General features: G+C 47.7%; 1 long non-coding RNA gene across 1 annotated transcript; it reads right to left on the bottom strand.

Moving 5' to 3' along the window:
• Positions 1 to 44: 44 nt before the first annotated feature.
• On the bottom strand, positions 45 to 1,244 carry LOC144333199 (uncharacterized). Its single transcript, XR_013401664.1, has 2 exons — positions 569 to 1,244; positions 45 to 386 (listed from the first exon to the last, which is right to left on the bottom strand). It is a non-coding gene; the product is annotated as an uncharacterized LOC144333199 (long non-coding RNA).
• Positions 1,245 to 24,997: the final 23,753 nt, after the last annotated feature.

Here is a 24,997-nt window from a genome sequence, read left to right as displayed (position 1 = left end):
TGATGCGGGCGCAGCGGATTGGCGGGCGCCGGCAGCTGCCACGTAAAGGACGCATGGCAGCCGCCGAGGGACAAGCGACTGTGAGCGGCCCGAGCCTGGACGGCGGCTCCGAAGGACCAAAATTTTTCCCTAGTCCTTTCGCGTCAAAGCTAAGTTCATGTGGACTTCTCAGGAAAACGACAGTGTCCAGAAGCCTCTGCAGTGCCCTCTTAGGATTGTCCAGGACGATGGCGAAAGATTTGCAGGCAGCAATAGGAGTTGAGGGAATGTGCGGGCTGAAACTAAGGTTTTTTTCTTCTGTTTTGTTTCGTTTTTGAGACGGAGTTCTCGCTCTGTCGCCCAGGCTGGAGTCCAGTGACGCGATCTCGGCTCACTGCAACTTCCGTCTCCCGGGTTCAAGAGAGTCTCTTGCCTCAGCCTCCCGAGTAGCTGGAATTACAGGCGTGAGCCACCACGCTTGGTTAATTTTTGTGTTTTTTGTTTGTTTGTTTTTTGAGACGGAGTCTCGTTCTGTCGCCCAGGCAGGCTGGAGTGCAGTGGCGCGTTCTCGGCTCACTGCAACCTTCACCTCCCGGGTTCAAGTGATTCTCCTGCCTCAGCCTCCTGAGTAGCTGGGATTACAGGCGCCCGCCACCACGCCCGGCTAATTTTTGTATTTTTAGTAGAAACGGGGTTTCACCATGTTGGTCAGGCTGGTCTTGGTGTCCTGACCTCGTGATCCGCCCACCTGGGTCTCCCAAAGTGCTGGCATTATAGGTGTGAGCCACCGCGACCGGCCAATTTTTTTTTTAATTTTTTAGTAGAGACGGAGTTTCGCCATGTTGGCCAGGCTGGTCTGGAACTCCTGACCTCAAGTGATCCGCCCTGCTCGACCTCCCAAAGTGCTGAGATTACAGGAGTGAGCTACCGCGCCAGGCCTGAAGCCATGGGTTTTGAGGGCTGTTTATTTGTTTGTTTGCTTAGAGACGGGGTCTTGATCTGTCGCCCAGACTGGAGTGCAGTGGCGCGATCATAGCTCACTGCAGCCTCCAACTCCTGGGCAAGTGATCCTCCTGCCTCCACCAGCCCAATAGCTGTGGGATTACCGTGGGATTACCGGCGCGAACCCCACTGGTTTTTAGGTTTCATGTTGCCTCTCCCACCACCTCTCCTTCCCGGGGACTGGGGAGCGGTGGAGGCTCATACAGACCTGAAAGGGGCACCAAGGGATCCTCCCGGGTTGCTGGAATCTCTAGTATCTTTACCTATGTGGTAGATACGTGAATGTCTACTTTTTTAAAAAAATCGATTAGACTATACATTTTTACTTTATTTTGAGACAGATTTTCATTCTTATCACCCAGGCTGGAGTGCAATGGCATGATCTCAGCTCCCTGCAACCTCAGCCTCCCGGGTTCAAGATATTCTCCTCCCTTAGCCTCCCAAGTAGCTGGGATTACGGGCGCCCGCCACCACACCCAGCTAATTTTTGTATTTTTAGTAGAGACGGGTTTTCACCATGTTGGTCAGGCCGGTCTCGAACTCCTGACCTTCAGATGATCCACCTGCCTCGGCCTCCCAAAGTGCTGGGATTATAGGTGTGAGCCACTGCTCCCGGCAACTATTGCATTTTATTTTACTGTATGTATGTAATACCTTAACCACGCACAAAAAATTAACCTTGTTCAGATTTCCCGAAGTTAGAATTCTACCACTTCCTCAAAGTCTTGCTGCTTCTCCATGCCCCTTAGCCCTTACCAGCTGCTGGAATGGTCTTTTCATCCTTTGAACCCTGGCATTCTCCTACTCATCCCTCAGAACCCAAATGTCACCTCTTACCTCTAAAATGTTCCTAGACATCCTTCTGCCAAATACTAGCCCCTTCCTCTGTGTTTACAATGCAGATTTGTTCCTAGTGGATTACACTTATTTTCTACTCTGCCTCACTCATGAAGGCACCAGACTGGATTTACGTACGCTGTCTTCTTCAGGCCCTGCCACAGGGCCACAGAAGGACCTCACACATTACATGTCAATTGAGGTCACAGGACTGACCTGAGAATGAGGAGCCTGGGTTGTTACTCCACTTTTGCACATAGCTGTGTGACCTTGATTATTTTCCACCATGTCCTGGCCTCAGTTTCCTTATCTGTAAAAAGGGAATGACAGCACAGGCCTTGCAAAATTGAAGGGATTATTTCTTTGAAGACCAACAGGCAATAGGGGGCAGTAGTGTCCCAGGATCCAGTTTCCCCCTTCAGGTTTCAAGAAAGGGGCAGCTGCAGTGATGAAGGCTTCCTGACTATGACAGTGTACAGTTGACTTTAAACAACATGGGAGTTGGGGCACCGACCCCTGCACAGTCCAAAATCCTGGGGTCTTTTTTTTTTTTTTTTTAACATGGAGTCTCCCTCTGTAGCCGAGACTGGAGTGCAGTGGCACAATCTCAGCTCACTGCAACCTCTGCCTCCCGGGTCCAAGCAATTCTCCTGCCTCAGCCTCCCAAGTAGCTGGGATTACGGGCGCCCGCCACCACGCCCAGCTAATTTTTGTATTTTTAGTAGAGACGGGGTTTCACGAGGTTGGCCAAGCTGGTCTTGAACTCCTGACCTCAGGTGATCCACCCACCTCAGCCTCCCAAAGTGCTGGGATTACAGGCATGAGCCACTGTGCCTGGCCTCATTTTTGACTCCCCAAAAACTTTACTTTTTTTTTTTTTTTGAGATGGAGTTTTGCTCTTGTCGCCCAGGCTGGAATTCAATGGCACGATCTCAGCTCACTGCAACCTCCACTTCCCAGTTCAAGCAGTTCTCCTGCCTCAGCTTCTTGAGTAGCTGGGATTACAGGCGCCTGCCACCATGCCCGGCTAATTTTTTTTTTTTTTTTTTTTTTTTGAGACGGAGTCTCGCTCTGTCACCCGGGCTGGAGTGCAGTGGCTGGATCTCAGCTCACTGCAAGCTCCGCCTCCCGGGTTCACGCCATTCTCCTGCCTCAGCCTCCCGAGTAGCTGGGACTACAGGCGCCCGCCACCTCGCCCGGCTAGCTTTTTTTGTATTTTTTAGTAGAGACGGGGTTTCACCGTGTTAGCCAGGATGGTCTTGATCTCCTGACCTTGTGATCCGCCCGTCTCAGCCTCCCAAAGTGCTGGGATTACAGGCTTGAGCCACCGCGCCCGGCTTTTTTTTTTTTTTTTTTTTGAGACAGAATCTCGCTCTGTCACCCAGGCTGGAGTGCAGTGGCACAATCTCACAATCTCGGCTCACTGCAAGCTCCGCCTCCTAGGTTCACGCCATTCTCCTGCCTCACCCTCCCGAGTAGCTGGGACTACAGGCGCCCGCTGCCACGCCCAGCTAATTTTTTGTATTTTTAGTAGAGACGGAGTTTCACCATATTAGCCAGGATGGTCTCGAACTCCTGACCTCGTGATCTGCCCGCCTCGGCCTCCCAAAGTGCTGGGATTACAGATGTGAGCCACCGCGCCCTGCCGCCCAGCTAATTTTTGTATTTTTAGTAGAGACGGGGTTTTGCCATGTTGGCCAGGCTAGTCTCAACTCCTGACCTCAGGTAATCTACCCGCTTTGGCCTCCCAAAGTGCTGGGATTACAGGCGTGAGCCAACGTGCCCAGTCCGAAAACTTAACTATTAACAGCTTACTGCTGACCAGAAGCCTTAGCAATGACAGTTGATTAGCATTTTGTTTGTTTGTTTTTTGTTTTTGTTTTGAGATGGAATCTCGCTCTGTTGCCCGGGCTGGAGTGCAGTGCTGTGATCTCGGTTCACTGCAACCTCTGCCTCCTGGCCTCAAGTGATTCACCCACCCTGGCCTTCCAAAGGGCTGGGATTACAGGCATCAGCCACTGTGCCCAGCCAATGACAGTTGATTAGCATATTTTGTATGTTATATATATTACATGCCGTGTTCTTAAAGTAAACTAGAGAAAAGAAATTGTTATTAAGAAAACCATGGCCGGGCGCGGTGGCTCAAGCCTGTAATCCCAGCACTTTGGGAGGCCGAGACGGGCGGATCACGAGGTCAGGAGATCAAGACCATCCTGGCTAACACAGTGAAACCCCGTCTCTACTTAAAAAAATACAAAAAACTAGCCGGGGGGAGGTGGCAGGCGCCTGTAGTCCCAGCTACTTGGGAGGCTGAGGCAGGAGAATGGCGTAAACCCAGGAGGCGGAGCTTGCAGTGAGCTGAGATCCGGCCACTGCACTCCAGCCTGGGCAACAGAGTGAGACTCCGTCTCAAAAAAAAAAAAAAAACATAAGGATGAGAAAGTATTTACTCTTCATCCTTGTCATCTTTATGTTGAGCAGGCCGAAGAGGAGGGGAGGAGTCAGGGGTTGGTCTTGCTGTCTCAGGGGTGGCAGAAGTGGAAGAACTGGTGGAGGTGGGAAGAGAGGCATGAGAGGCAGGCATACTTGGTGTAACCTTTGTTTGTTTATTTATTTATTTATTTATTTATTTATTTATATTGAGATGGAGTCTCGCTCTGTCACCCTGGCTGGAGTACAGTGGCTCAACCTTGACTCACTGCAACTTCTGCCTGCCAGGCTCAAGAGACTCTTCTGCCTCAGCCTCCCAAGTGACTGGGATTACAGGCGCCGGCCACCACGCCTGGCTAATTTTTGAATTTTTTGTAGAGACGGGGTTTCACCATGTTGGCCAGACTGGTCTCAAACTCCTGGCCTCAACTGATCGGCCTGCCTCAGCCTCCCAAAGTGCCAGGATTATAGACGTGAGCCACGGTGCCAGGCCAGGTGAAAAAAATCCATATATAAGTGGACCCCTGCATTTCAAATCTGCATTCTTCAAGGGTTAACTGTGTTGTTGAACTCAGGAGTTCTACTGGTGATCCCCTACCTCCCCATCTTCCAGACTGGCAGACATCCTGCCTTCCCTGGCAGGTCAGTTCTGTAATGTGGCTCCAGTGCCGTCACTGGAGGGAGACAGCCTAGAGCCTCTTCCTCCATGCTTACCAACACATTGATACGCCTGTTTCCCACATGTCCCTTTCTACTGAAATTTTTTTTTTTTTTTTTTTTTTTGAGATGGAGTCTCGCTCCGTCGCCCAGGCTGAAGTGCAGTGGCGCAATCTCCACTCACTGCAAGCTCCGCCTCCTGGGTTCACGCCATTCTTCTGCCTCAGCCTCCCGAGTAGCTGCAACTACAGGCGCCGCCACCACGCCCGGCTAATTTTTTGTATTTTTAGTAGAGACGGGGTTTCACTGTGTTAGCCAAGATGGTCTTGATCTCCTGACCTCGTGATCCACCCGCCTTGGCCTCCCAAAGTGCTGGGATTACAGGCATGAGCCACCATGCCCAGGCTTTTTTTTTTTTTTTTTCTTGAGATGGAGTCTGGCTTTGTCGCCCAGGCTAGAGTGCAGTGGCGCGATCTCAGCTCACTGCAACCTCCGCCTCCCGGGTTCAAGCGATTTCCTGCCTCAGCCTCCCAAGTAGCTGGGATTACAGGCGCATGCCACCATGCCCAGCTAATTTTGTTTTTGTATTTTCTAGTAGAGACGGGGTTTCGCCATGTTGGCCAGGCTCATCTCGAACTCTTGCCCTCAGGTGATCTGCTCACCTCAGCCTCCCAGAGTCCTGGGATTATAGGCATAAACCACCGTGCCTGGCCTCTGCTGATGATATCTACAGAGATATTAAGGTATCCCTCTTAAACCAATAGATACAGCCCCTTTTGTTTTCTATTTTTGTTTGTTTCCTTTGAGACAGGGTCTGGCTCTGTCACCCAAGCTGGAGTGCAGTGGCACAAACATGGCTCACTGCAGCTTCACATTCCTGGGCTCAAGCGATCCTCCCACCTCAGGCTCTCCAGTAGCTGGAACCACAGGCACATGCAGCCACACCTAGCTAGCTTTTTGTTTGTTTTTGTTTTTTGTTTGTTTTTGGTTTTTGTTTTTTTAACTACCCTTTTTAACTATTTGTAGATATGGAAATCTCCCTATGTTACCCAGGCTGGTCTCAAATTCCTGGGCTCAAGTAATCCTCTCACCTTGGCCTCCCAAAGTGCTGGGATTACAGGTGTCAACCACCACTCCTGGGTTTTTTTTTTTTTTTTTTTTTGATACAACCCTTTTTGACTTCCCAAGCAACCCAACCGTAGAAGAATGCCAAAAACAATTTCGATTTTATCTAGAAATTCAATGTTAATTTTCGGCTTTGAACTGATTAAATAATAGTTCTAAGTCCACCTGTCAAAGAATTTAAAAGTGGGGCTGGGCACAGTGCCTCATGCTTGTAATCTCAGCACTTTGGGAGACCAAAGAGAGCAGATTGCTTGAGTCCAAGAGTTCGAGACCAGCCAGGGCAGCATAGCAAGACCCCATCTCTACAAAAAATACCAAAAAATTAGCCAGATGTGGTGGCATATGCCTGTAGTCTCAGCTACTTGGGAGGCTGAGGTGGGAGGATCAACCAAGCCTGGGAGGTCAAGACTGCAGTGAGCCGAGCTGTGATAGTGCCACTGCACTCCAGCCTGGGTGACAGAATAAGACCCTGTCGGCAATAAATAAATAAGTAAATAGTGGACATTTTTAGGATCTCAGTGGAACATAGTGAATTGTATATTGTAGGGTTTTATTATATAAATCAGGGGACTCAAATTCAAATGCCTTCAGGGATCAGGCAGTTTATGTGAATCAGAGATGGCACTAGCATAGGCAGTAGGAGAGGGGAGGATTGTAGCAAACTGTATCATAGGATATCATACCTAAATACGTTCAATTCCAGTGTCTGAAAACACAGGTCACCAAACCAAAGATGCAACCAGAAGTCACTATGTTTCTAGTTTACATTATAAATGTAATTGACTATGTTATCTGAAATCAGAAAAAAGACAAAGGTAACTGTAATCACAGTACTGTAAAATGATTACTATCAGCTGCTTGACATAGTTCTAGTTTTTTGTTGGTTGGTTTTTGGTTAGCATTGTTGTAGCCATATTTACTCATCAGGTGTTTTTCAACATTACTGTTTCAGGACCTGAAGTCAAATTCACCCAGAGGATCACAGGCTCTCAGGACTTGACAGGTCACCCACAGTAAAGGTGCCTTTTTTTTTTTTTTTTTTTTTTTTTTTGAGACAGAGTTCTACTCTGACACTCAGGCTGGAGTGCGGTGGCATGACCTTGGCTCACTGCAAGTAGCTGAGATTACAGGCGGCCACCACCACACCTGGCTAATGTTTTGTATTTTTAGTAGAGACGTGGTTTCACTCTGTTGGCCAGGCTGGTCTCAAACTCCTGACCTCGGGCAATCCACCCGCCTCAGCCTCCCAAAGTGCTGGGATTACAGGCGGGAGCCACCGCACCTGGCCAAATGTGCATTTTTAAGGTTATCAACACAGGTTGATTGGCATGAGCTCATGTGCCATCAGGTGCATGAATACATCCAACAGGACAAACAGCTGGCACATGGTGAGTACTCCATACGTATCTGATGGATAATGAATGAACCTCTTAACAGCCATCTGGCCCAGAACTGACCAGGTGGTAATCAACGGTCAGTGAGGTGCAACATGAACTGGGCCCTCTCTCCTTCCCTCCCTTTTCATCCTGCCTTATTGAGATACAAATCATATACCATAAAATCCATCCTTTCATCCTTTTAAAGTGTTATACGGTGGGTGGTGCGGCATGAGCCACCACGCCCAGCAAGGGTACAGGGTTTCTTTTGTGGGGCAATGAGATGTTTTGAAATTAGATAGTGGTGATGTTTGAACAACTCTGAGAATATACCAGAAACCACTGAAGTATAACACTTTATTTATTTTGAGACGGAGTCTTGCTCTGTTGCCCAGGATGGAGTACAGTGGTGCAGTCTCAGCTCACTACCACCTCCATCTCCCGGGTTCAAGTGATTCTCCTGCCTCAGCTTCCTGAGTAGCTAGGCCAGTTTGTCCTTCCAAAGCATGCCCAGTTTGTCCTTCTAAACCGAGCACTTTGCAAGGCCGAGGCAGGTGGATCACGAGGTCAGGAGATGGAGACCATCCTGGCTAACATGGTGAAACCCCGTCTCTACTAAAAATACAAAAAATTAGCTGGACGTGGTGGCGAGCGCCTGTAGTCCCAGCTACTCAGGAGGCTGAGGCAGGAGAATGGCGTGAACCCGGGAGGCAGAGCTTGCAGTAAGCTGAGATCGCGCCACTGCACTCCAGCCTGGGTGACAGAGCGAGACTCTGCCTCAAAAAAAAAAAAAAAGAAAAGAAAAGAAAAAGAGGCCGGGCGCGGTGGCTCACGCCTATAATCCCAGCACTTTGGGAGGCCGAGGCGGGCGGATCACAAGGTCAGGAGATCGAGACCACGGTGAAACCCCGTCTCTACTAAAAATACAAAAAATTAGCCGGGCGCGGTTGTGGGCGCCTGTAGTCCCAGCTACTTGGGAGGCTGAGGCAGGAGAATGGCGTGAACCCGGGAGGCGGAGCTTGCAGTGAGCCGAGATCGCGCCACTGCACTCCAGCCTGGGCGACAGAGAGAGACTCCGTCTCAAAAAAAAAAAAAAGAAAAAGAAAAAGAAACCCCGTACCCATTAGCGGTCATTCCCCAATCCCTCCTCTGCCCAGCCCTGGCAACCACTACTTATCTACTTTCTGTTCTATGGATTTGGAGTGGAATCATACAATATGTGGCCTCTTGTGACTGGCTTCTTTCACTTGGCATGATGTTTCAAGGTTCATCTACATTGTAGTGTGTGTCAGGATTTCATTTCTTTTTGTGGCTGAATTGTATTCCATGGTATGCATGCACCACATTTTGTCTATGGATATTTGAGTTGTTTCCACATTTTGGCTATTATTAATGCTGCTATACACATTTGGCAGGGTGCAGTAGCTCACGCCTGTAATCCTAGCACTTTGGGAGGCTGAGGCAGACGGATCAGTTGAGGCCAGGAGTTTGAGACCAGCCTGGCCAAGATGGCAAAATTCCATCTCTACTAAAATATATATATAGCTGGGCATGGTGGTGCATGTAATCTCAGCTGTCCAGGAGGCTAAGGCATGAGAATCACTTGAATCCGAGAGGCAGAGCTTGCAGTGAGCCAAGATCATGCCACTGCTCTGACAGGGTTTCACCATGTTGGCCAGGCTGGTTTCAAACTCCTGACCTCAAGTGAGCCACCTGCCTTGTCCTCTCAAAGTGCTGAGATTACAGGCATGAGCCCCTGCACCCAGCCTGCCTCACTTTTTTTAAAAGACATTGTTGCCTTGTTCCTTTGAATCACTTTCTCTGGGAAACCAGCTATCATGTCATGAGGACACTCAAGTAGCTCTGGGAGAGATCCCACGTGGCAAGAAGCTGAGAATTCTCACCAACAGCCATGCAAGATTCCCCAGCCCCAGTCGAGCCTTCAGATGACCATAGCCCCAGCTGATATCTTGACTGCAATATCATGAAAAACCATGTATCAGAATTGCTCAGCCATGTTGCTCCCAAATTCTGGACCTGCAGAAACTATGAAAGACAATAAATGATTATTGTTGTTTTAAGTCACTATGTTTTGAGCTAACTTCTTATACAGCAATAGATACTAACACACATTTTAACCAGTTTCCTACATTAAAACGTTTCTGTTGGAAAGACCTGCAGTTTGTATCACAAAAAAAACATTGCTGACCCGTGGTCTCCAGAATAACGTGAAACTTACTGTGGCATAGAAGATCAAATGTTGGTAGGGTGTGGTAGGTCACACCTATAATCCCAGCACTTTGGGAAGCCGAGGCGGGCGGATTCTGACTGATACAAACTCCTGTCCTGAGCTGTAAACCAAGGGCGAAAAAATAAGAAAAAAGAGTACAGAAGATGGAGTCTCTAAATACAGTCATGTGTTACTTGATGACAGCAATATATTCTGAGAAATGTATGGTTGGGCAATTTTGTGGTTGTGCGAACATCACAGCATCTACTTACACAAAACTAGATGGTATAGTCTACTGCACACCTAGGCTATGGGGTACAGCCTATCGATCCTAGGCTGCAAACCTGCACAGCATGTGACTGTACTGAATACTGTAGGCAATTGTGACACACAGGCATTTGTGTGGGAGTGGATCATGAGGTCAGGAGATCGAGACCATCCTGGCTAACACAGTGAAACCCCGCCTCTACTAAAAATACAAAACAATTAGCCGGGCATAGTGGCGGGCGCCTGTAGTCCCAGCTACTTGGGAGGCTGAGGCAGGAGAATGGCATAAACCAGGGAGGCGGAGCTCGCAGTGAGCCGAGGTCACGCCACTGCACTTCAGCCTGGGCAACACAGCGAGACTCCGTCTCAGAAAAAAAAGGAAAAGGTACAGTAAAAATATGGTGTTATCATTTCAAGAGACCACTGTTGTATATGCAGTCCATCATTAACTGAAACATTGTCATGCAGTGCACGACAGTATTATAAGGATTACTTGTAAGTGAATGTTGGAGGATGTGGCTTATAGATGTAGCCAAATATGGTTGCACAGAATACGGAAGCACAGAATTAAACATACTGGGCCGGTTTGGTGATGTACCCTTACAGATACTTCAGGATGAGAGTGGGCTTCTGCGTGGGCAGAGCTGATCATATAAAACTATGGTAGAAGGGAGCAGAAGAGCTGGTTCCCAAGAGAAAGGGGAGGAGAAGTGGCTCGGTAAAGCATGCCCAGTTTGTCCTTCCAAACTGAGCATTGAGATTAAGCCAATTCTGCTTCCAAAGGAGGAATGAGCAAGGCCATGGGAAGACACCATGAGAGTTATCCTAGGAGAGCTCAGCCTGGCTTCAGCTAAAAAGGGGTAGATGTTCAGGTATGGCTGAATCCAGGGACTTAAAGGATGTTATGGGGCTCGGTGTGGTGGCTCACACCTGTAATACCAGCACTTTGGGAGGCCAAGTCGGGCGGATCACCTGAGGTCAGGAGTTGGAGACTGGCCTGGCCAACATAGTGAAACCCTGGCTCTACTAAACAAAAAATTAGCCAGGCATGGTGGCCTGCCTTTAATCCCAGCTACTCGGGAGGCTGAGGCAGGAGAATCGCTTGAACTGGGGAGGCAGAAGTTGCAGTGAGCCAAGATCACACCACTGCACTCCAGCATGGATGACAGAATAAGACTCCATCTCAAAAAAAAAAAAAGATACTATGATCTCTCTCTCTCTCTCCCCCTCCTCTCTCGACTTCATTCTCAGGAAGCAATTTTCCCTGCACTGGCAGGATGGATAACAATGACTTATTTATTTATTTATTTATTTATTTATTTTATTTATTTATTTTTTTTTTTGAGACGGAGTCTTGCTCTGTAGCCCGGGCTGGAGTGCAGTGGCCAGATCTCAGCTCACTGCAAGCTCCGCCTCCCGGGTTTACGCCATTCTCCTGCCTCAGCCTCCGGAGTAGCTGGGACTACAGGCGTCCGCCACCTCGCCCGGCTAGTTTTTTGTATTTTTAGTAGAGACGGGGTTTCACCGTGTCAGCCAGGATGGTCTCGATCTCCTGACCTCGTGATCCGCCCGTCTTGGCCTCCCAAAGTGCTGGGATTACAGGCTTGAGCCACCGCGCCCGGCCTTTATTTATTTATTTTTATACAGAGTCTTGTTCTGTCGCCAGGCTGGAGTGCAGTGGCATGATCTTGGCTCACTGCAACCTCCACCTCCCAGGTTCAAGAGATTCTTCTGCCTCAGTCTCCTGAGTAGCTGGGACTACAGGCGCGCACCACCATGCCCAGCTAATTTTTGTATTTTTAGTAGAGACAGGGATTTCACCATGTTGGCCAGGATGGTCTTGATCTCTTGACCTTGTGATCCACCCACCTCGGCCTCCCAAAGTGCTGGGATTACAGGTGTGAGCCACCGCGCCCGGCCAACGATTTACGTCTTACGCCTTATGCCCCAGCAGCCTAGTAATCCCAGTTGAAAGACAGCATATTTTTCCTAATATTTCTCACAAAAAGTCCTGGGATTGGCCTCCTTGGGCCAGTTTGGGTCACATGCCACCCCTAATCACTGTGACCAGAGGAGAAATATGCCAACCCCTGCAGTTCTGGGGACAGGTTTGCAGATGGCAAGAGTACCCAAAGAAGAAGGCTCGAGTGGGAGAGAGGTGACTCTGCAAAGCAAAGTCAGGATGCAATTAACATCTGGAAAGCAACAAAAATACAATGTGCACTACAGGTGGCAATGAGCTGGCGCTGAAAGATAATTGGATTTCAGCGAACAATGACAGATGATGGAGAGGGATTTGCAGTCAGGAGGCACAGTGCAAGCAAAAGCAAGGGAACAGGCAGTTCAGGAGTGATTGGGGAAAGCAGGGCATTCCAAGGTACTGGAGCACAGAGTGCCCAGGAGGAGGGAAGTAGAGTAAAATGTACAATTAGAAAAATTGCATAGCCGAGCAAGGTGACTGGAGCCTATAATCTCAGCTACTCGGGAAGCTGAAGCAGGAGAATTGCTTGAACCCAGGAGGTAGAGGTTGCAGTGAGCCGAGATCGCACTATTGCACCGCAGCCTGGGTGACGGAGCAAGACTCCGTCTCAAAAAAAAAAAAAAGAAAAGAAAAGAAAAGAAAAATTGCAGGCAGACGTAAGGTCTTCTTTTTGTTGTTGTTTTGGTTTTTTTGAGATGGAATCTCACTGTCGCCCAGACTGGAGTGCAGTGGTTCAATCTCGGCTCACTGCTACCCCTGCCTTCAGGCTCAAGGGATCCTCCCTGCCTCAGCCTCCTGAGTAGCTGGGACTACAGGCATACACCACCACACCTGGATAATTTTTGTGTTTTTAAGTAGAGACAGGGTTTTGCTATGTTGGCCAGGATGGTCTCGAACTACTGACCTCAGGTAATCCGCCCAACTCGGCCTCCCAAAGTGCTGGGATTATAGGTGTGACCCACCACACCCTACCGACATTTGATCTTCTATGCCACAGTAAGTTTCACGTTATTCTGGAGACCACGGGTCAGCAATGTTTTTTTTGTAAATGAAGTTTTATTGCAATACAGCCATATCCATGTGTCTACCTATTGACTGTGGCTGCTTTCATGATACAATAGCAGAGTTAGTAACCATCAGAGACCACACAAAACATAAAATATTTACTATCTGACCCCTTACAGAAAATGTTTACTGACTCCAGCTACAGACAACAGGAAGCCATCAAGAGATTTTTAGCAAAAAAGTGACATGATCAGAACTCTGACTTAGAACATTTTTGCTAACAATGCTTATGAGGTATTGATAGGCTTCTCTGACTGCAAGCAACAGAAATCAACTCTGGCTAAATAAGGAAAATAAATACTATTCTAAAAGGTAATTCTGCTCACAGGTCAAAGGAAAGTTGACCAACCCAACCTGGGATAGGGGAGGAAGGAGGTGATGAGTTGAAACTCTGGAAGGTGTAGACACGAGGTAATGTTCAGTCTCCTGGGTTTGGCAAATTCGCTCCAAATAACGTTCCCATCCTTGATCAACCTGCTCAAGTCCCAAACTCCCATAAGAGAATCTGATTAGTCAATTGCAAGTCATGTGCCTACTTCTAAGACATCAATGTGCAGGCACATTGATTGACAGCAACTAAGGCGGTAAGGGAGGAATATTTCTCCCAAGGAAAACTGAGGTGCTTTTCCCAGAGGAAGGGGAAATGGATGCTGGGCTGGCCAAAATAGCCAACATCTGTTGCAGGGAGGAAGAAGAGAGGCTGCTCCAGTAGAAGTAACACCTGCTTGAGGGACCATTTATCAGGACAGTCAAAGCTTCTCAATGGTTCCTCATCTCCTTCCAAACACAAGGGAATCAGAACTTCCAGATTCAATAGGACCGTGTGATGAGATCTTGTCAGTCTGTTGTGCATGGAAGTAATATGTGTCACTCCTAGGACAAAGCATTTAATTCCCAGTGTTTTACTCTAACTTTTCTCCTTTCCACACTTGATGGGTTCTGTTTTGTTTTGTTTTTAACTGAGACAGAGTGTTGCTGTGTCACTCAAGCTGCAGTGCAGTGGTGCAATCTCCACTCACTACAACCTCCACCTCCCAGATTCGAGCAATTCTCCTGCCTCAGCCTCCTGAGTAGCTGGGATTACAGGCGCCTGCCACCATGCCCAGCTAATTTTTTGTATTTTTAGTGGAGATGAGGGTCTCACCATGTTGCCCAGGCTGGTTTCAAACTCCTGACCTCAAGTGATCTGCCCACTTCGGCCTCCCAAAGTGCTGGGATAACAGGCGTGAGCAACCACACTCAGCCCCCAACTTGATGGCTTTGAAGCATGTGTCAAAATAGAGCCTCACTCAGCCTGGGTCCCTGAATGACCGGAAACAACACAGACAAAATGGAGCAGTAAATCTTTATTGTTTTCAGGTTTTGAGGGTAGGCTGTTACTGAAGCATATTCTAGCCTTAGCCTGACTAACACTTAGGTGAGCTGCTATAACCATGACCTCAGCATTTCAATGGCTCAGCACAGTAAAAGCCCATTTCTGGCTTGCATCATAGTCCCGTGCACAGTCCACCTTAAGCCTTTCTCACAGTGATTCAGTAGCTCCACCATTCCCTAAGGGAGAATTTCAGTGTTCTCCACTACAGCCATTGCATCCATCTGGTAAGTGAGGAATGAAAGAGAGTAGAAGAAGATCATATGAGAGTTTTTTTGGGTGGCCAGGCCTAGAAGTGGTGAGTATTCCATCTGCCCACATTCCACTGATCAGAACTCAGTCACATGACTGTCTGTAGCAGCAAAGGAGGCTGGGAAATGGAGTCCAGCATGAGCTTAGAAGGAAAGAGCTATAGTTTGGGGGAACAGAACTACTGAAGATGTATAAGAAGGGGAATAGAGTCTCTTAAAATGGAAGATGGTAGCTGGGAGCAGTGGCTCATGCCTATAATCCCAGCGCTTTGGGAAGCTAAGGTGGGAGAATCAATTGAGCCCAGGAGTCTGAAACAAGCCTGGGCAACATAGTGAAACCCCGTCTCTACAAAAAATACAAAAATTAGCTGGGCGTGGTGGCGAGTGTCTGTGATCCCAGCTACTCAGGAGGCTGAGTGTGGGGGCCTCTGAGCCACTGAGGTAGGGGAATCGCTTGAGCCCAGGAGGTTGAGGCTGCAGTGAGCTGTGTTTTTGCCACTGCACTCCAGCCTGGGCCACAGAATGAGACCCTGTCTCAAAAAAAGGAGAAAAAAAAAAGTACAGGCATAGTGGCTCACACCTGTAATCCCAGCACTTTGGGAGGCCAAGACAGGTGGATTACTTGAGCACAGGAGTTTGAGACCAGCCTGGGCAACATGACGAGTCTTTGTCTCTGGAAAAACACAGATTGGCGAGATGTAGTGGCATGTGTCTATATTCCCAGCTACTAGGGAGGCTGAGGAGGGAGGATCGCTTGAGCTGGGGAGCTCAAGGCTGCAGTGACCCGTGATTGTACCACTGCACTCCAGCCTGGGTGACAGAATGAGACCCTGTCTCAAAAAAAAAAAAAAAGAAAAAGAAAGAAAGAAAAGAAAAAAGAAAGAAAAAAATTAGATCCAGTTATAGATACATATAACGTGAAATTAAGATGTGTGAATGTGCGACACATCAAAGAAATGACTTTCTGTTAAAACTATGCAGGTGACAGGAAACATCAGCATTGGCTGGGAGCAGTGACTCCTGCCTGTAATCCTGGCACTTTGGGAGGCCAAGGCAGGCAGATTGCTTGAGTCCCAGAGTTCGTGATCAGCCTCGACAACACAGTGAAACCCTGTCTCTATGAAAAGAAGAAAAAAGAAAAAAAGAAAAGAAGAAGGGGGAGGAGGAGGAGAAGAAGAAGGAAAAGAAATCACATTTCTTCACCCATGTAACTGGCAGGAACTTAAACCTCTAATAATATCCAGTGATGGGAGCAGGGGAAACAGGTACTTTCATACCCAATCAGTGGGGGAATGCATTAGAAATCGTTTTGAAAGCTTTTAGGTAATATCTATCAAGATTTTAACCAGCAAATTCCATTATTCTAGGAATTTATTACAAAGAAATACAGTAAAATGTGCCCAAAGGTATATGGGCAGGAAGGTTCATAGTAGCACTTTTTTTTTTTTTTTCCGAGACGGAGTTTCACTCTTGTCACCCAGACTGGAATGCAATGGTGTGATCTCAGTTCACCACAACGTCTGCCTCCCGGGTTCAAGCGATTCTCCTGCCTCAGCCTCCAGAGTAGCTGGGATTACAGGCGTGCACCACCACGCCCAGCTAATTTTTGTATTATTAGTAGAGATGGGGTTTTACCACGTTGGTCAGGCCGGTCTCCAACTCCTGACCTCAGGTGATCCACCTGCCTTGGCCCTTGGCATCCCAAAGTGTTGGGATTACAGGCGTGAGCCACTGGCCCCGACAGCATTTTTTTTTTTTTTTTTTTTTTTTTGAGACTGAGTCTGGCTCTGTCGCCCAGGCTGGAGTGCAGTGGCGCGATCTCGGCTCACTGCAAGCTCCGCCTCCAAGGTTCACGCCATTCTCCTGCCTCAGCCTCCCGAGTAGCTGGGGCCACAGGCGCCTGCCACCACGCCCGGCTAATGTGGTTTTTTTTTTGTTTTTGTTTTTGTTTTTTTTGAGACGGAGTCTCACTCTGTCGCCCAGGCTGGAGTGCAGTGGCCGGATCTCAGCTCACTGCAAGCTCCGCCTCCCGGGTTTACGCCATTCTCCTGCCTCGGCCTCCCGAGTAGCTGGGACTACAGGCACCCGCCACCTCGCCCGGCTAATTTTTTATATTTTTTAGTAGAGACGGGGTTTCACCGTGTTAGCCAGGATGGTCTCCATCTCCTGACCTCGTGATCCGCCCGTCTCGGCCTCCCAAAGTGCTGGGATTACAGGCTTGAGCCACCGCGCCCGACTTTTTTTTTTTTTTTTTTTTTTTTTTTTACTTTAAGAGACAGAGTTTCACTCTGTTACCCCGGCTGGAGTGCAGTGGTGAAGTCATAGTCCACTGCAACCTCGAAATCCTGGGCTCAAACAATCCTCCACCCTGGCTTCCCAAAGTGCTAGTATTACAGGCATGAGCTACTTATGCTTGGTCCATAGCAGTATTTTTTATGACAACTAAAAAATGGAGACAATTAAATTACCATCTATTGGGGTCTGATTAAATTAACTTTTTTTATTTTATTTTATTTTATTTTATTTTATTTTATTTTATTTTATTTTATTTTATTTTATTTTACTGAGACAAGGTTTTGCCATGTTGCCCAGACTTGAACTCCTGAGTTCGAGCAAACCACCTACTTCAGCCTCCCAAAGTGCTAGGACTACAGGTATGAGCCATACTCAGCCTAAATTACCACTTTTTTTGTTGGTTTTTTTGGGTTTTTTTTTTGTTGTTTTTTTTTTTTGAGACAGAGTGTCGCTCTGTCACCCAGGCTGGAGTGCAGTGGCACCATCTCTGCTCACTGCAAGCTCCGCCTCCCAGGCTCACGCCCTTCTCCTGCCTCATCCTCCCGGGTAGCTGGGACTACAGGCGCCCGCCACCACGCCCAGCTAGTTTTTTGTATTTTTAGTGGAGACGGGGTTTCACCGTGTTAGCCGGGATGGTCTCAATCTCCTGACGTGATCTGCCCACCTCGGCCTCCCAAAGTGCTGGGATTACAGATGTGAGCCACCGCACCCGACCCAACATTTTTAACACTAAAATGCAATACAGTGTAACTGTGCTGGTCACAAGATAATTATGGGATTTCTGGAAAATGTTAATTCATGGGCAGTATGGTCTGGTGAGGGAACACAGATTTAAAGATGACATCACCATTTTCTTTCAATATCAACAGTGGGGAGTCTGTTACTATCTGTAACAGTTGAAAGGTATAAATGTGAGGCATTTACTGAAGATGAAGGCAGGTTCGCAGGATCCCCAGGCCCCTGGGATGGACTCTGAGCCGGGAAGTAATGAACACAGACTGAATGGTGTAATCCAGATAGAAATGCTACAGGTGGGTGGGGCCCGGCGGCTCACACCTGTAATCCCGGCACTTTGGGAGGCCAAGGCAGGCGAATCACCTGAGGTCGGGAGTTCAAGACCAGCCTGGTAGCCAGGCATGGTGCGTGTGCCTGTCATCCCAGCTACTCGGGAGGCTGAGGCACGAGAATCACTTGAACTCAGGAGACAGAGCTTGCAGTGAGCCGAGATCGCGCCACTGCACTGCAGCCTAGGCTACAGAGCAAGAGCGTCTCAGAAAAAAAAAGAGAGAGAGAAAGAGAGAGAGAGAGAGAAAATGCTACAGGAACATTGAAGGGAAGACATTCTTTATTATTATTATTATATATTTTTTATTTTTTGGAGACAGCGTCTCACTATGCTGTCCAGGCTGGAGTTCAGTGCCATGATCACAGCTCACTACAGCTTCAACCTCCCAGGCTCAAGCTATCCTCCCACCTCAGCCTCCTAAGTAGCTGGGATTATGGGTGCAAGCCATCATGCCTGGATAATTTTCTATTTTTGTGTGTGGAGATAGGATCTCCCTGTGTTGCCTAAGCTGGTCTTGACCTCCTGGGATCAAGTGATCCTCCTGCCTCCATCTCCCAAAGTGTTAAGATTACAGGTGCAAGCCACTTCGCCCAGCCAAGGGGGGCATTCTCTTTTTTTTTTTTTTTTTTTTTTTTTTGAGACGGAATCTCGCTCTGTCACCGAGGCTGGCATGCAAGGGCTCCAGTGATCTCGGCTCACCACAACCTCCGCCTCCTGGGTTCAAGCAATTCTCCTGCCTCAGCCTCCCGAGGAGCTGGAATTACAGGCATGTGCCACCACGCCCGGCTAATTTTTGTATTTTTAGTAGAGATGGGGTTTCATGATATTGGCCAGGCTGGTCCCGAACTCCTGACCTTGTGATCCACCTGCCTTGGCCTCCCAAAGTGCTGGGATTACAGGTCTGAGCCACCACACCCAGACTGTTTTGTTTGTTTGTTTGCTTGTTTGCTTGTTTTTTGAGACAGTCTCCCTCTGTTGTCCAGGCTGAAGTGCAGTGGCGCGATCTTGGCTCACTGCAACCTCTGAAAGGGGGCATTCTTGTTATTGGACCCGTGGGAGAGAATATTAGTGAAGAGGGAGAAAGAATACGTAAAGAAAGATTTAGGAAATTGAAGTGAAAAGAGGATAGTCCAGAACACGAAGATAAAATTGAAGTATAATAAGAAAAGGTTTCTTTTTCTTTTTCTTTCTTTTTCTAAGACAGAGTCTGTCACTGAGACTGGAGTGCAGTGGCACCATCTCAGCTCCCTGCAACCTCCGCCTCCCAGGTTCAAGCAATTCTCCTGCCTCAGCCTCCCCAGTAGCTGAGATTATAGGCATGCGACAACATGTCCAGCTAATTTTTTTGTATTTTTAGTAGAGATGGGGTTTCACCATGTTGACCAGTCTGGTCTCAAACTCCTGACCTCAAGTGATCCACCCACCTTGGCCTCCTAAAGTACTGTGATTATAGGTGTGAGCCACTGCACCCAGCATCTAAGAAAAGTTTTTAATGTTGGGTTGATTACATGTCCACCTTTCTTCAATGTGAGCAAACACTACAAACTTCCTGGTCTAAAACTAAATATTGATTTAATTAACTTATTTATTTTGTATCTGATCAACATCCATTCTCCCCTCTGGGAGAGCACTCTGATTTCCTGTTGAGAATCCACCTCCCTTCTACCTTATCCTGTGTCATTCAGGTGGATGGCCCCTATCAACTGACTCAAAGCCTGGCCAATCAGTAACTTCCATCTCCCCAAGCCCCATGACTGATCCAGGGGTGTGCACATGTCCCCAGCTGAGCAAATGGCATGCAATGAAAGTTCACTGAATTTGGCCAGGCATGGTGGTTCACGCCTGTAATCCCAGTACTTTGGGAGGCCGAGGCAGGCAGATCACCTGATGTCAGGAGTTTGAGACCAGCCTGACCAACATGGAGAAACATCATCTCTATGAAAAATACAAAATTAGCTGGGCATGGTGGCACATGCCTATAATCCCAACTATTCACAAGGCTGAGGCAGGAGAATCGCTTGAACCCAGGAGGCGGAGGTTGAGGTAAGCCGAGATTGTGCCGTTGCACTCCAGTCTGGGCAACAAGACCAAAACTCTGTCTCAAAAAAAAAAAAAATTAAGTTCACTGAATTTTCTCAAGTTATTGAACTAGTAAAATATAACCCTAGAGGTCCTGAAGGCCACCTTTGCCACTATATCAAGACAGCCTGCTTGAGACTGACATAAACATTGTGAAAACTGGGAGCTGAGGGGCATAGAATAACAAAAGTCAGATGATGTCACTGAGCTCCTGGATCCAGCTGTGCCTGAAGTCCATAACCTGGATTTTCTTCTCTTTTTCTTTTACTTTTTTTTTTTTTTTTTTTTTTTTTTTAATGTATGTAGCTTTTTTGCTGAAGTCAGTTTGAGTGTGGAGGAGTTTTGGTAAATTGTGGAAATCCAGGTTTGGCTCCGTGGCTCATGCCTGTCATCCTAGAACTGGGAGGCCAAAGCGGGTGGATCACCTGAGGTCAGGAGTTCGAGACCAGTCTGGCCAACATGGCAAAACCCCATCTCAACTAAAAATACAAAAATTAGCCAGAGGTGATGGCAGGTGACTATAAATCACAGCTACTCAGGAGGCTGAGGCAGGAGAATTGCTTGAACCCCGGGGCAGAGGTTGCAGTGAGCCAAGATCATACCACTTCACTCCAGCCTGGGCGAAAGAGCGAAACTCTGTCTCAAAAATAAATAAATAAATAAATAAATAAATAAATATTACCAAAAAAGTATGGAAATCCAAAACAAAAGGTGTTACAACTACAGAGATGTTCCCCGTGTCTGGAGATGCTCATGACTACAGAAGCTCGGCTAGGCAAGGAGATAAGCAGGGTTCATGCTATATATGCTTTAAAATAATTTAGATCAATTAATTGGTGGCGTGGTTTAGACATGTTCACAGGGCATGAGAGACTGTGTTTTCAAAGACTAGATCTTGGCTAGAAAGTACCAGTCACTGCTGGGCATGGTGGCTCATGTCTGTAATCCCAGCACTTTGGGAGGCCAAAACAGGAGGACTGATTGAGCCTAGGAGTTCGAGACCAGCCTGGGAAACATAATGAGAACCCATCTCTACAAAAACATTTTTTAGGCCGGGCGCGGTGGCTCAAGCCTGTAATCCTAGCACTTTGGGAGGCCGAGACGGGCGGATCACGAGGTCAGGAGATCGAGACCATCCTGGCTAACACGGTGAAACCCCGTCTCTACTAAAAATACAAAAAATTAGCCGGGCGAGGTGGCGGGCGCCTGTAGTCCCAGCTATTCGGGAGGCTGAGGCAGGAGAATGGCGTAAACCCGGGAGGCGGAGCTTGCAGTGAGCTGAGATCCGGCCACTGCACTCCAGCCCGGGCGACAGAGCGAGACTCCGTCTCAACAAAAAAAAAAAAAAAAAAACATTTTTTTTTTTTTTTTTTTTTTTTTTTTTTTTTTTTGAGATGGAGTCTCGCTCTGTCGCCCAGGCTGGAGTGCAGTGGCCGGATCTCAGCTCACTGCAAGCTCCGCCTCCCGGGTTCACGCCATTCTCCTGCCTCAGCCTCCCGAGTAGCTGGGACTACAGGCGCCCGCCACCTCGCCCGGCTAGCTTTTTGTATTTTTTTAGTAGAGACGGGGTTTCACCGTGTTAGCCAGGATGGTCTCGATCTCCTGACCTTGTGATCCGCCCGTCTCAGCCTCCCAAAGTGCTGGGATTACAGGCTTGAGCCACCGCGCCCGGCTAAAAAAAAACATTTTTTAATTAGCCAGGTGTGGTGGTGTGTGCCTGTAGTCCCAACTACTCCAGTGGCTGAAATGGGAGGATCCCTTAAGCCCAGGAGATTGGGGCTGCAGTAAGTCATGATCCCTGCCCTCCAACCTGGGGCAACAGAGCAAGACCCTGTCTCTCTAAAGCAAAAAAAAAAAACATTGGGAGGCCGAGACGGGTGGATCACGAGGTCAGGAGATTGAGAACATCCTGGCTAACCCGGTGAAACCCCGTCTCTACTAAAAAATACAAAAAACTAGCCGGGCGAGGTGGCGGCGCCTGTAGTCCCAGCTACTCGGGAGGCTGAGGCAGGAGAATGGCGTAAACCCGGGGGGGCGGAGCTTGCAGTGAGCCGAGATCCAGCCACTGAACTCCAGCCTGGGCGGCAGAGTAAGACTCCGTCTCAAAAAAACAAAAAACAAAAAACAAAAAACAAAAGAAAACCCTATTCTCATGCTTTAAGCAGATTTCTGCTCAGATGTTACCTCCTGTATGGCAAGTTCCCCAATTCTATCCCCCTCTATGCCAATGTTTCTCAAACTTGGGTAAGCAGCGGAATCACCCAGAGACATTGCTGAAAATACAAATACAAAGGCCTGGGCCTATTCTACTTCATCACTGCTAGAGGAATGTAAAATGGCAAACGGCACAATCACTTTGGAAAACAGTTCGGCAGCTTCTTCTTTTTTTTTTTTTTTTTTTTTTTTTTTTTTTTTGAGATGCAGTCTTACTCTGTCCCCCAGGCTGGAGTGCAGTAGCCTGATCTCGGCTCACTGCAACTTCCACCTCCCAGGTTCAAGCGATTCTCCTGTCTCAGCCTCCCGAGTAACTGGCATTACAGGAACATGCTACCATGCCTGGCTAATTTTTTGTGTTTTAGTTCAGACGGAGTTTCACCATGTTGCCCAGACTGGTCTTGAACTCTTGAGCTCAGGCGATCTACCCACCTCAGCCTTCCAAAGTGCTGGGATTACGGGCATGACCCACTGCACCCGGCTGTAGTTACCGAGCCAGGCCTGGCAACTTCTTATAAAGTTAAACATGTGGCCAGGTATAGTGGCTCATGCCTGTAATCCCAGCACATGGGGAGGCTGAGGCAGACGGATCCCCTGAGGTCAGGAGTTTGAGACCAGCCTGACTATCCCGGCCCGCGGGATAGTCGAAGCAGGCCCTGGAGGAGGGGGTGGGAATTTGGGGAACAAGAGATACGAGAAATGGAGACAAGACAGTGCTCTGATCAAGTCTCGTTTAATGGCGGTAATGCAGTGCCTTATATACACTTGGAGGGGAAGGGGTTGGGCCAAGGCGAAAATGATCTCATAGTGGAGGCGTGGCCAGATAGGTATTGGTTTCTCTGGTCGAACGTCATGTTGCACCTGCGCTGTCAGGTAGTAATTTTCGCGGGCGCGGGAAAAATGGGTGAAGAAGAAGCAGGAAGAGCGCCATCTTTAACGAGGTATTAATACAGGGAAAAAGGTAAATCTAGGGAGGAGGTAGAAGGTGGAAATGAATAGAGCTCAGGCGTTTTTAATCGTCAGTTATTATTCGCTATGGCCGGGGCGTGCAGCTCCGGACAGGTCCCCCTTTTAATTATTTTATGATGAGAAAACGACCCCTCGGGAACTGCGCCTGTCTTAGGTTGGGTCAACTCATCCCCACCTTCTAGGCCCGTCATGGGATAAGGCAGCAGCAAGGGCAGCCCTCCTGTCTTAGGCTCCGGTGGAGATAGTGTCCTCTTACCCGTCATTGACTGTCCAGTTCAGCACACAGGGGAGGTGGTCTTATTAAGGCAAATAAGACTCACCATTTTCAGTCATCTCAAGGGGATGATAATGGACCTGTATAGGTTTGGCCTGGAAGGCCTCGATTTGTTGTCTGACGAATGCCATAAGCTTATTAAAGATTATAGGCCCGAGAGTGAGAAAGAGTAGAAGAGTAAGTAAAGGACCAAGAAATGGCAGGAGATAGGGGAGAAGTCCATCGAGTCCAGTCCACAAGGGATTAGCGACCAGACCTTTTCTGCGCTCTTCTAGTTCTTCCTGTAAAGTCTTTATCTTATCTCTGATGATTCCGGATTTGTTGGCGTAAAAACAGCACTTTTCATTTCCATGACTGGTCTGGCATTAGGTAAGCTGTCTTGCCCGAGCAAGTCACCTGGGTGATTCTGTCTGACGGAGGTTCAGATACCTGTCCCCCTCTGCAATCACAAGGCTGGCCATATTGTTTTTGTAATAATTCTCTTGCCTTACAAGGGTCACCAAAACCTGCATAGACTGTCACTATGTTATATAGAGCGATTATTCTCCAAAGGAATCTCATGTTAGGCTTCATTTTCTGAAAAACAAAAAGGAAAGAACTTCTCAGGGAGATTTATCTTCCCTGGACTGACAATGGTTATGATTTATTTGTCTTACCAATCTTTCAGGCAGCCATCTGGCTGCATCATTTTTTTGTGAGAAGATGCATACTGAGCCTCTTCCCCAAATTAAAACTGGATCGGGGCCATGCCATGAATTATCAAGTGGATCTTTCCATTTTACCATTGCAAACTGTTTTTGAGATTCAGGATGCCAGAAACGATCGGCAGCCGATTTTCCATGACTGTCCAAATTTAAAAAATTAAGGATAAACAGGGCATGATTATGTTTCTAGGGGTACCCTTCACGGGGTACCAGCTCCCCCCTTTTAATTTTGTGATAAGAGTTTTTAAAGACAGATGAGCTCTTTCTACTATACCTTGTCCTTGGGGATTGTAGGGAATACCTGTGGTATGTTTAATTTGTAGGGTATTACAGAATTGTAAAAAGGTTTTGGCTATATAACCAGGGCCATTGTCTGTTTTGATTTGTTTGGGTATTCCTAAAATAGAAAAGCAATGCAATAAATGAGCTATGACATGTTTGGTGGCCTCTCCTGTTTGGAGAGTTGCACTGACGAATCCACTATAGGCGTCTATGCATACATGGATATATTTTAGCTGACCGAATTCTAAGTGGTGAGTAACGTCCATTTGCCAAATTTCGTTGGGGATGAGTCCTCGGGGGTTAACTCCTAGATAGGGAACAGGTAAATATGTTATGCAGTTGGCGCATTGTTTAACTATTTGTCAAGCTTGTTCTCTGGTAAGTTTAAACATGAGTCTTAAGGTTTGGGCGTTTAAATGATGCAAGGCATGTGCTTTTTGTGCTTGTTGCAAATTGTCTGTAGTGACTGTGGCTACGATTTTTGTTGCCGCGTCAGCTGTTGCGTTACCTTGTGTTAAAGGTCCCGGTAATCCTGAATGTGC

The sequence above is a fragment of the Macaca mulatta genome, chromosome 11 (assembly GCF_049350105.2).
Source record: "Macaca mulatta isolate MMU2019108-1 chromosome 11, T2T-MMU8v2.0, whole genome shotgun sequence".
NCBI classification, from domain to species: domain Eukaryota; kingdom Metazoa; phylum Chordata; class Mammalia; order Primates; family Cercopithecidae; genus Macaca; species Macaca mulatta.
Note: the sequence above shows the minus strand (reverse complement) of the source record. Positions and strands in the feature narration are given on the sequence as shown.